This window comes from Artemia sp. Qi Xiang Cuo, chromosome 5, assembly GCF_049724085.1.
Source record: "Artemia sp. Qi Xiang Cuo chromosome 5, ASM4972408v1, whole genome shotgun sequence".
Taxonomy (NCBI): domain Eukaryota; kingdom Metazoa; phylum Arthropoda; class Branchiopoda; order Anostraca; family Artemiidae; genus Artemia; species Artemia sp. Qi Xiang Cuo.
In genome coordinates this window covers 33186835-33201679 of record NC_142798.1, presented here as the reverse complement: position 1 = coordinate 33201679, position 14845 = coordinate 33186835, and the positions used below count along the sequence as shown (strand labels likewise).

The following is a 14845-nucleotide window of genomic DNA, read 5'->3' as shown; positions in this document are numbered from 1 at the left end:
ACACAAACAGACCAAAAAGACTCAAACAGCTCATAGAGACATACAGCCTAAAGAGACAAGAGACGCACACATCCAACAGAGAGACACAATGCCCGAAGAGACACAAACAGCCAAAAGAGGCTCACACAGACCATAAAGATTCAAACTGCCCAAAGAGACAGACTGCCTAAAGAGATACTCACAGCTCAAAGAGACACACACAGGCTAAAGAGACATACACACAGTTCGAAGAGACACGCAAAGCCCAAAGAAACACACACAGCCCAAAGAGACACAAAAAGCCCAAAGAGACACAACACAGAACAAAATGAAACAAACACCACAAACAGACACACAAACACACCAAAAAGACACAAACAGCTCAAAGAGACACACAGCCCAAAGAGACAGGAGACGCACACATCCAACAGAGAGACACACAGCCCGAAGAGACACAAACAGCCAAAAGAGTCACACAAAGACCATAAAGATTCAAACTGCCCAAAGAGACATACAGCCTAAAGAGACACACACATCCCAAAGAGACACCCACACAGGCTAAAGAGGAATACATACAGTTCGAAGAGACACGCAAAGCCAAAAGAGACACACACCCCCCCAAAAGAGAAAAAACACGACCATACAGACACATACATACCAAAAAGATTCAAATCCCTCAAAAGATACACACTTTGCCAAAAGAGACACACATGGCCTATAATATACAAAAATAGCCAAAGTAAACATACACAGACCAAAAAACGCCCATACAGACACATACAGACCAAAAGATTCAAACGCCCCAAAGCGACACACATAGCCCAAAGAGGCACATACGACTCCTAAGAGACACAAACAGCCAACATAAAGACACACAGACCAAAATGACTCAAACAGTCCAAAGAGACACACATAGCCAAAACAAACACAAACAGACCAAAGATACAGAATCCCAAATAGACACTCAAACCCCAAAAAAAAAAGACTCAAACACCCACAAAGATACACACAAAGATAATAAAGATACAAACAGTACACAGAGACACACAGCCCAAAGACACTCACAAAGCCCAAAGAAACACACACAGCCCAAAGAGACACAAAAAGCCCAAAGATACAAACACAGACCAAAAATACTAAAACATACAAAATAGACAAAAACACAGACCAAATCGACTCAAACAGATAAAATAGTCACACAGCAAAACGATACACACACATTCTCAAGAGACACAAACAGCCCAAAAAGACACAGACATGCCAAAGAGACACACAACTAAAAGAGACAAACACAGACCTAAAAGACTCAAATAGCCCAAAGAGACACATACAGACCAAAGAGAGACGCAAAGCCCAAAACTACACAAACAGCCAACAGAGGCACACACAGACCATAAAGATTCAAACTGCACAAAGAGACACACAGCCTAAAGAGACACACACTGCCCAAAGTCCCCCCTTGTTCAACTGAATCCCTCCATGTAACTGAACCCCTGTATAACCGAAACCCTGTACAACTGAACCCCCGTGCTAGTGAACTCTCGTACTACTGAACCTTCGTGCAACTCAACCCAATTTAACTAAACCCCTCGGGGAACGTTAGATCCTATTTAAATTGACAATACTCTCCAAAACATCACTTGTGTATTATACAGTGCATAACCCCTCCATCTCCTCCGATTCGCAAATCCCATTAGTCCCTTTTTTGCAAATGTTAATCAACCATTTCTGATTCGTCGTTAGGTATTTTTCAAATTTATAACAAATTACCTCAGTTAACAGCTCCTTTGGGTTTATCTTAACTGTTAATCAGTTTAATCCTTTTTTTTCTCCATTGATACAATTAATCACTAATTAATATCGTTCATTGTCTATGTAAATTATGTTATCTCCTGCCCGCATTTCGGTTTTTGGTTTACCACTAAAAAAAGACATTGAACTTTGAAATTACGCATACCAGAAAAACCGGAAGTGCTGGTAGTCCACTAGCCCCAGCTTTTCCACTTGAGACATTGCACCAAAAGTGCCGTTTTTAGTGCCGTTTTGAAGTTGCTGATGGTTGAATTTATAGGAAGAACGTAGATATGAGTAATATCTTTTATACGAGCTACTAAAAATCTGTATAGATACCTGCGATACCAATACGCCCAAAAATAATACGTCCGATACCGATACACTGTGCAGCCCTTTCCCCAGGGGGCTTGGAGGGTCATAATATCACCAACACCAAATATATTTGACTCTAGCAATGTCACTTGTAAGTGTCAAATCTATTAAGTATCTGATGTAAGCACCCCATTCTTTAATTACCCGTGAGACATTCTTAAGCATCGCAATACCCCTACGCTAATACCTTTTCGCAAAAAATTCGCAAATCTCGTAAACTAAAGAAGTAATTACCCTTTTCAAGAACATTACTCGTTCTATTAATGAAACCCATGAAACGAATAGCCAAGTTTAAAAAAAAAAACCTACTAATCAACTTACAGATGAATGACCACGGATTGCGTTACCAGAAAAACCTGTTTGGCTATACGTCTGGGCAAAATAGTACTTTCTAGTCTACTACCATAAGGCCCTAAAGAGAAGAAGTCTCACTGTACAGAGAAGTAGATAATTCCCAGAAAAGTAAACACAGAAAGTTTACAGTTCTGTTGGTGATTTATTTTTTTTTATATAAATTTTTGTGTATATGGCTCTTGGGCTTTGGAATACACGATCTATCTATCTATCTATCATATTATTTACCGTTGATGACGCAAGTCTTTTTTTTTATTGTGGTTTTGCCACACCTTTGCCCCTCTCCTGCTCTAACATGCTTTGTCTTCGTCCTTTTTCTGACTAGTTGTGATATTTCTGTCTTTTGGGGAAGGATGCCTTCACCTTTGCATCGAGCTTAGTCCTCTATCTGCTCTGTTTAGATATTTGCATATTTTGTGGGCGTTAAAAATCTGAAGTCTTCTTATCTTATCTTCAAAAATCCCCTGATAAACTGAAACATTTAGTCGAAGCTTGCTGCTTTAATTCCAGCTTTCTACACTTTTATTTCATTGATCTGATTCATCTTTACGCAAAGGTTCGTTGCTAAACTTGATTCCAAGCAAGACTGGTTACCGAGCTAAAGTAACCAAACAGTTGGTGGTAACAAACTTTAAGTAAAGAGCAACTCTTGCCAACAGACCATTAAATTCTAAAAAGATGAAATTTTGTTAATAATATTTGCATCAAATGAATCAGTTTATATGTTTATTCCAAATATGCGAAAATCGTCAATTTTAAATTTTCTCACTAAAAGTTATCACAACAAAGATTCGTACAACTTCAAAAACAGGAGGGAACAACTCCCACAAAGAAGCAGGCGCAATCTTGATGAAAATTATAGAAAGAAATTCAATATGTCTGAGAACCCATAGGTAGAGGTTTCAAACTTCCACCTGCGAGAAGCCAAAATGTCACATTTTCCCCAAAGAGGATGGTCACAGATACGTGCTCATTTATCTTTTTGTTGCTTATTTTTCATTCCCCAGGATTATCGTATCCAACCATTGGCCTTGGAATATTGCAAGGGCTTATTTGAACTGAAATGAAAGTTCTAGTGCCCTTAATCAGTAATAAAAGTGATTTTGCCACATCAAAATGGCTGCAAAGTAATTTTTATGGCCCAAAAAGGGCTGGACTGCTACCAAGAGAAACTTCTGAGACAGATAGTCGATTTAGAACTACTGGAAAGCTATTTACCTCCCAGTTCTAGAGATAGTCGATTTAGAACTATCGGAAGGCTGTTTACCTCCCAGTTCGGAAGATGTACTGCCATTCAGTGACATCTTCGTCGCCAAACATACATAAACCCATTCAAAATGAATGGCTATTATAGACCATTTGTACACTGGTACTCGTGGTTACACAAGATATTATAATCATTAGCTTCGTATCCATTGTACAATGCGGAATTATTGATTATATCCTTATTCATCTCCACGGCCCCAGTCTCCTTTTTTTTAAATTCAGTAGGTAGTTTAAGTATAATCTAAGAAAAAAACATGACCCTGAATTGGTTTAATTTAAAACTTTTCTATGAAAACTTTTTCTAGTTTTGCAACAGCTTTGTAACACTTCTTCGTAACGAGATAAAGTTTTAGAAATTTTAGAATGTTTTTTTCTCAATTCAATTTTCAGAAATAACTTCATCATTTTTACAAAGCATACGAGAAGGTGTAAGTTCCAGAATCTTTCTGGAAACCATGCCAAAAGCTTATAAAATCAGTTTCTTTCTTTTGAAAAGCGGGAAAATGGCCAATAGTAGATTATTACTACTTATTATTGGCAAAATTAAAATTCGCAACGAGGTTCCGAATAAAGCTAAAGACGAAGTTAATAAATAAAAAACAAAAAAAAACGAGGTATAAAGAAACAACAGCCAACTACTTTTAAAAACGCCTCCCCTTGCAAACAATTGCAGGGTCCATAAATTCAAAAATAAACAGGAGATTGAATTGCTAACTATTGCAAATAGATATACTGGAGGTTAAGAAAATTTACAGCTTGTGGTAAACATTTATAAACATATATGTTTACACAAATACACATAAACTTACATGTAGATACACTCAGGTATAAGCATAATTAGACTTAGGCCCGAGACACACTTGGCGTTTCTACCAAGCGTTTGTCTTACCGAGAGTTTCTTAGAGGTGCATAGAAGAGCATTGCGACTGACACACTTGAGATTCCTACCAAGTGTTTGTTTTACCAAGCGTCTCTTAGAGGTGTATAGAAGAGTATTGCGACTGACACAATTGGCGTTTCTAACAATTGTTTGTTCTACCGAGCGTCTCTTAGAGGTGTATAGAAGAGTATTGCGGTTGACACACTTGGCGTTTCTACCAATTGTTTGTTTTACCAAGCGTCTCTTAGAGGTGTATAGAAGAGTATTGCGGCTGACACACTTGGCGTTTCTACCAAGCGTTTGTTCTACCGAGCGTCTCTTAGAGGTGTATAGAAGAGTATTGCGGCTGACACACTTGGCGTTTCTACCAATTGTTTGTTTTACCGAGCGTCTCTTAGAGGTGTATAGAAGAGTATTGCGATTGACACATTGGGCGTTTCTACCAAGCGTTTCTTAGAGGTGTATAGAAGAGTATTGCGACTGACACACTGGGCGTTTCTACAAAGCGTTTGTTTTACCGAGCGTGTCTTAGAGGTGTATAGAAGAGTATTGCGACTGACACAGTTGGCGTTTCTACCAATTGTTTGTTTTACCGAGCGTCTCTTAGAGGTGTATAGAAGAGTATTGCGATTGACACATTGGGCGTTTCTACCAAGCGTTTCTTATAGGTGTATAGAAGAGTATTGCGACTGACACACTGGGCGTTTCTACCAATTGTTTGTTTTACCGAGCGTCTCTTAGAGGTGTATAGAAGAGTATTGCGACAGACACACTTGGCGTTTCTACCAATTGTTTGTTTTACCGAGCGTCTCTTAGAGGTGTATAGAAGAGTATTGCGATTGACACATTGGGCGTTTCTACCTAGCGTTTCTTAGAGGTGTATAGAAGAGTATTGCGACTGACACACTGGGCGTTTCTACCAAGCGTTTGTTTTACCGAGCGTCTCTTAGAGGTGTATAGAAGAGTATTGCGACTGACACAGTTGGCGTTTCTACCAAGTGTTTGTTTTACCGAGCGTCTCTTAGAGGTGTATAGAAGAGTATTGCGATTGACACATTGGGCGTTTCTACCAAGCGTTTCTTAGAGGTGTATAGAAGAGTATTGCGACTGACACACTGGGCGTTTCTACCAATTGTTTGTTTTACCGAGCGTCTCTTAGAGGTGTATAGAAGAGTATTGCGAATGACACATTTGGCGTTTCTACCAATTGTTTGTTTTACCGAGCGTCTCTTAGAGGTGTATAGAAGAGTATTGCGATTGACACATTGGGCGTTTCTACCAAGCGTTTCTTAGAGGTGTATAGAAGAGTATTGCGACAGACACAGTTGGCGTTTCTACCAATTGTTTGTTTTACCGAGCGTCTCTTAGAGGTGTATAGAAGAGTATTGCGATTGACACATTGGGCGTTTCTACCAAGCGTTTCTTAGAGGTGTATAGAAGAGTATTGCGACTGACACACTGGGCGTTTCTACCAATTGTTTGTTTTACCGAGCGTCTCTTAGAGGTGTATAGAAGAGTATTGCGACAGACACAGTTGGCGTTTCTACCAATTGTTTGTTTTACCGAGCGTCTCTTAGAGGTGTATAGAAGAGTATTGCGATTGACACATTGGGCGTTTCTACCAAGCGTTTCTTAGAGGTGTATAGAAGAGTAGTGCGACTGACACACTTGGCGTTTCTACCAATTGTTTGTTTTACCGAGCGTCTCTTAGAGGTGTATAGAAGAGTATTGCGACAGACACACTTGGCGTTTCTACCAATGGTTTGTTTTACCGAGCGTGTCTTAGAGGTGTATAGAAGAGTATTGCGGCTGACACACTTGGCGTTTCTACCAATTGTTTGTTTTACCGAGCGTCTCTTAGAGGTGTATAGAAGAGTATTGCGACAGACACACTTGGCGTTTCTACCAAGCGTTTGTTTTTCCGAGTGTCTCTTAGAGGTGTATAGAAGAGTATTGCGACTGACACACTTGGCGTTTCTACCAACCGTTTGTTTTACCGAGCGTCTCTTAGAGGTGTATAGAAGAGTATTGCGATTGACACATTGGGCGTTTCTACCAAGCGTTTCTTAGAGGTGTATAGAAGAGTATTGCGACTGACACACTGGGCGTTTCTACCAAGCGTTTGTTTTACCGAGCGTTTCTTAGAGGTGTATAGAAGAGTATTGCGACTGACACAGTTGGCGTTTCTACCAAACGTTTGTTTTACAGAGCATTTCTTAGAGGTGTATAGAAGAGTATTGTGACTGACACATTGGGCGGTAAAAGAAAAACGCTGGTTAAACCAAACGTCAACGGCAGCAATGCAGCCATCCTGAAAGTCTACTAACATTCAAGAAGTATATCTTACAACAATTTGATTGTCATCTAATAGCTGAGGTTCACCTGCATCCATCTATCGAATTTCATTGCTGGAATTTGCTTTCCATCTTTTAAGATTGAAAAATACGTGGAAAATTCGTCAAAAATCATTTACTCGTTTAAAAATGTTCCTTTTTTTAAAGCAAGTTTAGATCATTCTCTAAGAAAAAGTCTAAGTTTTTTCACAATTTTGGTTCGGTATATGGTACAAATTTAAGATTAATCAATCCCACGGTATAAATCCCTGTTCTTTCCCATGCAAGCTCCGACTGTACGCTTGTCGCGACAAGGGAACCTAGTTGCACGTTTCATAGGGAACCTAAACCCTAAACTATAAAATTTCAGTTATACTGACAGTTGCATATCTAGTTGTACTTTTATTTTTTTATTTGTCATATTTATTTTATTTTTACTTATTTTATATTTTCTTCGTAGTTACACTTTTACTTATCCAGTTACAATATTATTTTGAATACTTGCATTACTTTGATATAGATCGTGTAGTTTCTACGTCCAGTTAAGCTATTATACAACTAACACTGGGTTTTTTTTTTTTTTATTTTTTTTAAACTTCATGAAAAAGGGGGAGGGGACAGGACCTCAAACCCTTCCGTAATATCACCCTTTCTGAGGAATTGATATGATACAAATTATTATATTAATAACTAATCTTGCTCTATATGCCCTAGGGTCATGAAAATACAAAATAAGAACTTCAATTCAAATTAACTTTCACTTCAATAACAAAAAACAAAAAAACAAATACAAAACCAATTTTTGTGCTTCATTCCTAGCCTAAGAAATCGTTCAAACATACAAACCTCACAAAACACTCATAATTCATTCTCCCCATCCATCTTTCATCAGAACGACACACTGCATACACTACCTTTCTCAGCTCACTCAATTCTTCATACTCACACATCATATGACCCACACTGATCCATATCTCCAAACATAGAACAAAAACTAGGACCATCCTGCCCTTATCTTCTCTCTAAATATTTTCTTCTTGCTCCAAGTGACAAACTATTCACCCTCGCTTCAGTCATATACTTTATCTCATCCTTTTTTAAATTCACCTTTAAAAATATCCCTTCACCCCATGTTTCCTTTACCATTACGTAGAGGTGCAGGGAATTAGAGGCTTTTTTATGCTATCACGCCTGCACCCCTTGATCCTGCACAACATTTCCGGTCATCTTTGCCACCTCATTACCTATACCAAACCAATATTCCATACTTTCACCACTCCACAATCTTGCAAAATCTTCCTCAGGGGGTACGGCCATGAACTTGGAGCCTGCACCCCTTGGTCCTGCACAACATTTCCGGTCATCTTTGCCACCTCATTACCTATACCAAACCAATATTCCATACTTTCACCAGTCCACAATCTTGTAAAATCTCCTCAGGGGGTACGGCCATGAACTTGGAGCCTGCACCCCTTGATTCTGCACAGCATTTCCGGTCATATTTGCCACCTCATTACCTATACCAAACCAATATTCTATACTTTCACCAGTCCACAATCTTTGTAAAATCTTCCTCAGGGGGTACGGCCATGAACTTGGAGCCTGCACCCCTTGATCCTGCACAACATTTCCGGTCATCTTTGCCACCTCATTATCTATACCAAACTAATATTCCATACTTTCACCACTCCACAATCTTGTAAAATCTTCCTCAGGGTGTACGGCCATGAACTTAGAGACTCACAATACGTTCCCAGTACCTAATCATATTCACTAGCCCATATTTGAAAAGGATTCAAATTTGATTGAATTTCGGTTAGATAGATCAGGGTAGCGAACGTGGTCCATAAGTCTCATTTGCGTAACACATAAGTATCGTTCTTAGGAGCAGTGCACTTGCGCACTGTAAAGCCGTATGCACATGCAAGGCGGGTATTATAAACTTTACCAGAGCTGCCAAATCATAGCCTGGTTCGTGAAATTCAAATTTTTTTTTCGGGGGATAAAAACTTACTTTTTCTTTTCTCTTCAAGTTCTTTATAGTTTTCAATACTAGTCACGTTTCACAAAGATTGAAATCGCAATTTTCCATAAATACACCAAGTTTAACTACAGATATGGCCCTTTGAGTATTAGTAAGCTTTGAATAACCATGCATATGCACGCGTAAGGTAAATAAAGATAGTAACTTTTCTTTTCAAGTTCTTCGTATTTTTCTATACTGCATAGGTTACAGATAGAAAATAGAATGAAAGCAAGGATTTTCACGGATTTATCAATGTTGACTATGGATTTAGCCATTTGTGTGTTGTTTTGCATTGAATAAGTAACCATATGCACATGTAAGCAGAAGATGGATTATCTAGAAGAAAGTGATTTTTGAATAGGTTGAATGCTCCAGTTCCGTTATCAATGTCTGTTGAGGTAAGTTCTTAAAACATTTGCAGGTAACATTTCATATGGGTAAATGATAAGGTGGGGCCACCCTGGTTAATTTTGCTTATGCATTTGATATCAAATAAAAAAGATGAAATATACCGTTTATTTCCACAGTCATGCTCATTCCAATGCAGTAACAAGTATTATTGTAATTATGCCTCAGCCCAACTCCCCTAACGAGGCCAAATATAGCCTTAGGCTTTATACAAAAGTTCATTTATCTTAGAGATTTGTGCTATTTTTTTGTGCTTGTTGGCTCAAAATTAAAAAAAAAATTCTTAAAATCATCAAAAACAGAAAAATAAAATTAAATCCGCAATATTTTGTATACAGCCTAAAGCAAAATTTGTCCCTATTAGGGAGGTGGTGCTAAAGCATAGTTACAGTAGTAACAGTTACTACATTTGTAAAGAAATATGAAGTGGGATTCAATTTTTTTATTTTTTTTGTCTGATTTATGTCATATACTACCAAAAACTAACCCAACGTAGTTTCCCCCTATTTTTAACTAAAAACTATGTCCCTAGCTACAAAATCCTTACTTCGTTATACGTAGAAAAATTCTTTTGGATGGATTTTTGGAATTGCCTCTAATTCTACTGCATCCTACCTCTGAACATTATACACAAGGTTTTGCTGTTTTTGTGGGTTTTTATTAATTTTTAGACTTGTTTTAATTTCATGTTAGGTTTTGTTGGTTCAAAATTCAAAATATAGACAATTTGAAAACAAAAATTAATAAAGTCAGCAAAAGTTTATATGTGGCTTAGGGTGAAGTCTGGCCTATCAAAGAGAGGCTGGGATGCAATTAAAATGGCTTTGATTATTATGTTTGTAAAGAACAGTAAATAACAAATCAAATGGTATGTTTCTTCTTGTTTCTATTTGATTTCTGTTGTATCAGCAAAATTAACCAAGTAGTGCCTACCTTATAATGTACCCCTATGTAATTACCTGCAAATATTTTGAATAAACTTACCTCTACAGATATAAATAACAACCATGGACTAATTCAGCCAATTCAATAAAGCAATTTCTCCTAGTAGGTATTTCTTCTAGAGCCATTCCATCTTCTGTTCAAATATGCATGTTGGTTTATTCAGAGTTTAACAGGACACAAATGGCCATAACCTATAGTCTATAGTCCATTATTTATGAAAAGACACGCTTCTTTTCTATCTGAAACCTAACCAGTACTGAAAGGTCTTCAGAAACTGAAAAGAAAAGTTTCAGTCTATGTTTATCTACCAAATAAATCTGAATTTCGCGATCCTTCTGGTTGGAACTTGGCAATTCTGGTACAGTTTCTAACACCATCATAGATGCGCACGGGCATTGAAAGTGCAGAAGGGCAGAGGTCGAAATTGGTAATACTTAAGCGTCCCTTTTTAATGGCCGTGGCATTTGTGGACAACGTTCAACACTCTGTAAATGGGCCACTACCGCAACCCTGAAAAATACATGCCATACACGAGTATACGGAAAACAAAAAATATTGTAATTTACAACCGGTTTTAAATATCCAAGTCAAAGGTTAGTAAACTCCTTTTGTGTTGAAAAGAACGTTTCCAAAACAGCATAATTCTTACTTTTGCCTAAGTCTTGAAGAAAGCGTTTTATTCCGTCGAAAATTGCAAGGATTTTTTCTCCTTTGGAAAGACAACTTCTAAAACATCCATCTTAGAAACGGCTGTCATGTCTATAAATTAACTGCTAAATACGAAATGGAGATGTAACAGTTTTGGTCTTGTTTCTAAGGATTGAAATGACCATCTTATCAGGAATTACTAGTGAAGTAAGGATTGAAGAGGAACTTAATTATTAAACAAAATATCCAAACAATCCAACTACAAAGAATAGTGCACTGCCGTGCATGAATCAATAAGTGAACAATAAACAGATTATTAGGGATTAAAACCTAAAGGGCAATTTACATAATAAAAAATAAAGAACCGTCTCCAACTCATACGAATAGCAACTCATCGCAGCATCAAGCCCCCCTGGAGAAAAACTGCAGCGCATGCTGCTCCTCCACTCCAACCAACTCAGAATTTCCCTCTTAACTCCCTCCCATGAAGATCCCACTGCTTTCAAATCTTTTTCCACGGTCTCTTCTCATCGAAGTCAACCGAAAGGTGTCCTGAATTTCGTTCGGCCCCAGCTGAATTCCCAGAAACCAGTTTTTTGCAACACAATATTCTTCAGTCACATAACAGAACCCAATCATTGTACCAAATAGTATGTGGAGCTGGTAATAGCTAAATCTGGGGGAAGTGTCAAAATAAAAATTCCCAACGCCATCTAGCATTTGGCGTTTGTGTGAACCTCAGACATATTAGATCTTTCATCCTAAACTGCTGCAGACTTGTATTTTCATATGCTTTGAAATTTAGGGAGAGTAAAGAACCGCACATTCTATCATCCATGCCAGCTTAAAGCCAGCAGCCTACTTAACCAGCCTAGATTCTCCCGAACTAACCTAAATTTACTCAGTGCGAAATGGATTTTAAGTTATTCTTGACGAAAAATAATTCTGATTAATTTTTACTTACAGAGAAATTTCAGCTTTAATCCAAAAGAATTAAAGATTCTAATCCCGATTATCCAATTATATTTGAAATATTCTACTTAATCAGTGAACACGCCATCCACTACAGAACAAGTGACGCAGTTGTATATTTTTTCTATGTGCCAATGCTAAGTCGCCAAAGATGTGAATTTTCCCAGTTACCCAGACTCTTTGCGTCGCATTGTAAATACTGAACACTTAAAGATGAAAATTGGAGCTGGGTCTGATTTAGCAGGGAATCGACATTTCAAAAAGAAGTCCAATTTGGCCGTCGAAATTGTTAAATAGCAACTAGCTTCAATCCGGTTACAATGAAACTCTAGAGCATAGTGTACGTGTCTATATTTTCTCCTTTTTTGCTTTTGTCTTTCTTTTGATCTTTTGTATTTTTTTCTTCCTCCACGTATTTCCAGCCGTAGAGCCTAGCGGGGGGGGGGTATCCTGTTCGTAATTTATCGTGTTGAACACTGTTAAATTTTTAAGCGTTTTTTAAAGGAATTTTTAAGTAACTGAGGAATCAGAGTAAAGATTTAAAACATAATTTTTAAATTAAAAAAGATGAAGAGATTTGAATAGCAGCTTTTCTATCTGTAAGATGAATCTGTGAAATTTTAAAAGGCATGATATTAGTAAACAGTAGTCGGGAACAAATTAAGTGTTGACACAGGCTTTTCAAATCAATTTCTTGCCATTTCAATTATCCACTTCAGTAGGATAAGTGTGACGCTAAAATCAATGAAAAACACACTATTCAGAAATCTTGACTTTTGTATCAACTGATCTGATTATGTTGTGGATAAGGCATTAGCTAATACCGAGACATGCAACATGACTTAGGTAATATCAGTATTTTTTTAACTCCAGGCCCATCCATCATAGGATTTAACTGATTGACTAGTTAGATTAACATTCTTTATCTTGTTTGGATTAGTATGGAGACGCTTTCACATAATCTCATTGCCGGAATCAAATTCCGAAAAATGTACCGTATTACTGTAGTTTTGTTTGAACTCCGGGTTCCATATAACCAAGCTGAGATCAATCCCCCTGTGCCACTACAGGACGACTAGATACAATAAATTCCTACACATTTTTTTTCCTGTAGCCTACATTTAAGGATCCATAATAAAGCTCTCTTGCTGAATGACTTAAGCTAATGCCAAAAAAAGTTCAGACAAATGAACAGTGCTGGCTCTAACTAGCTTTGAATTTTAATTAAATCTCATTCTGAATTGGTTCGTGTAAGCTAACGCTCATTGTGAATGGGTTTTTAGTACTTAAATGATTCTACTTTATACTCAAAGGGCAAGTGTTCTTCAATTATGCATTCGAAATAGAGAGGGGATGGATATGATTTGGATAATTTTACCTTTTTCCCAAACGTTTTCTTTGTGAAAAGACTTTCTAATATAGCCTTTTTAGCATAAGAACGTCCGCAAATGAAAATAGATCCGTCCATTGGGACTGCCGAGGTTTCCTTGGTATCCTTGGGGGGGGGGGGCAAAACACGCAATAAGCATATTAATAGGAACAAAGTTTTAATTATTATAAAATGACGGGGAGAGGTCTTCTCTCAAGAAGGTGTGGATTTCATTTGATAACATATATTTCGTCATCGCAAACTACCCCGCTTGGATTAAGAGTTAGTTCAATACCTTCAAATTAAAGAACTGGGGTTACTCAATCGGTATTGATTTTTTAGAATATCAACCAGTTCCATCACCAAATATTCAATACAGAACGAATGCAGTTACTGCTTAGTAGTGCTCAAACTCTCAAACAAGGCACAAAAAGAAGGGCACTTGGTTGGAAAGAGCAAATCCTTTACACTTCGGGTAATTTTCTATTCAGAGAATTTTCAAACCTTAGAGGACATGACAACCTTGGTCCTTGTATTTCCGCTTATTTCCCATTTGGCAATCATGTATACAAACATATAATTTTCTTGCTAAAATTAACTTATTTTTTCAATTTCAGTGATAATTTTGTTGATTCCACTGTTTACTAAAAGGACAAACGATTTCTAATTGAGTGTTCAGGATAAAGCAGGAGGAATGTCTTGTTTATACAAGTGGAATATTTCGATTCTCAGGAAACTATTAAGTCTAGGAATCAGGCAAATGCCAGTTCTTTACTGGAAAATTTAAGTTTTAAGCAGAAAGTTCATTGTAAACATTTCTCTGAAGTTTCTAATGCAAAGTCCTTAATGCAAAATAAAGTAATTTTCTGGTGTTTCTATGCCACTGTGAAAAGCATAATAAAAGTACTGACAACATTATAGATATTTTAAATTAAGCACTAAGCTGACGGTAAACCCACCCACACAGAGGGTCAAGGATGAAAAAAAATTCGAAACAAATCAGCAGGACTCTTTCCCCTCTTGGTAAAAATTTAAAATAGAGGCTAAAAATTAATATTACGGTGATTTCAGTTAATTTCTGGCAAATATAGAATATCCATTTGTTCAAGTCCCAATTTAACAAAGGATCTATTCATCACTTCAGGCTCCTGAACTGATGAGAATACGAGTTGGCGGGGTTATCTTGTTCCTTCCTCTACGTCTTTTCATATTCTTCATTGTTTCACTTATTATCCTTCAACTCCTATTTTCTTTATCTCGTTTTAGCTTTCGTGTCCAAAATATCTAAGCACTTAAATTTTCAAACTGACGAGGATTGATGAACTGATGATCTGTCGCTTTAGGTGCTATTGTGTCATATTAGACGTAAGGGCAAGGACGTTTAAGCAATAAATAAATAAAGGGTAAAAATAAACAATAAGCATATGTTTACTGTGATGTTTATTTTGAGGTATTTCGGATTATGTTTAAAAATGATGTCTACCAACTCCCTCTTGCTT

General features: G+C 37.3%; 1 protein-coding gene across 3 annotated transcripts in view; it reads right to left on the bottom strand.

The window, feature by feature from the left end:
* The window catches only part of LOC148952048 (ras-GEF domain-containing family member 1B-like), a 421272-nt gene that overhangs the window by 86693 nt on the left and 319734 nt on the right, over window positions 1-14845 (bottom strand). The gene's annotated exons all lie outside the window — the stretch shown is intronic.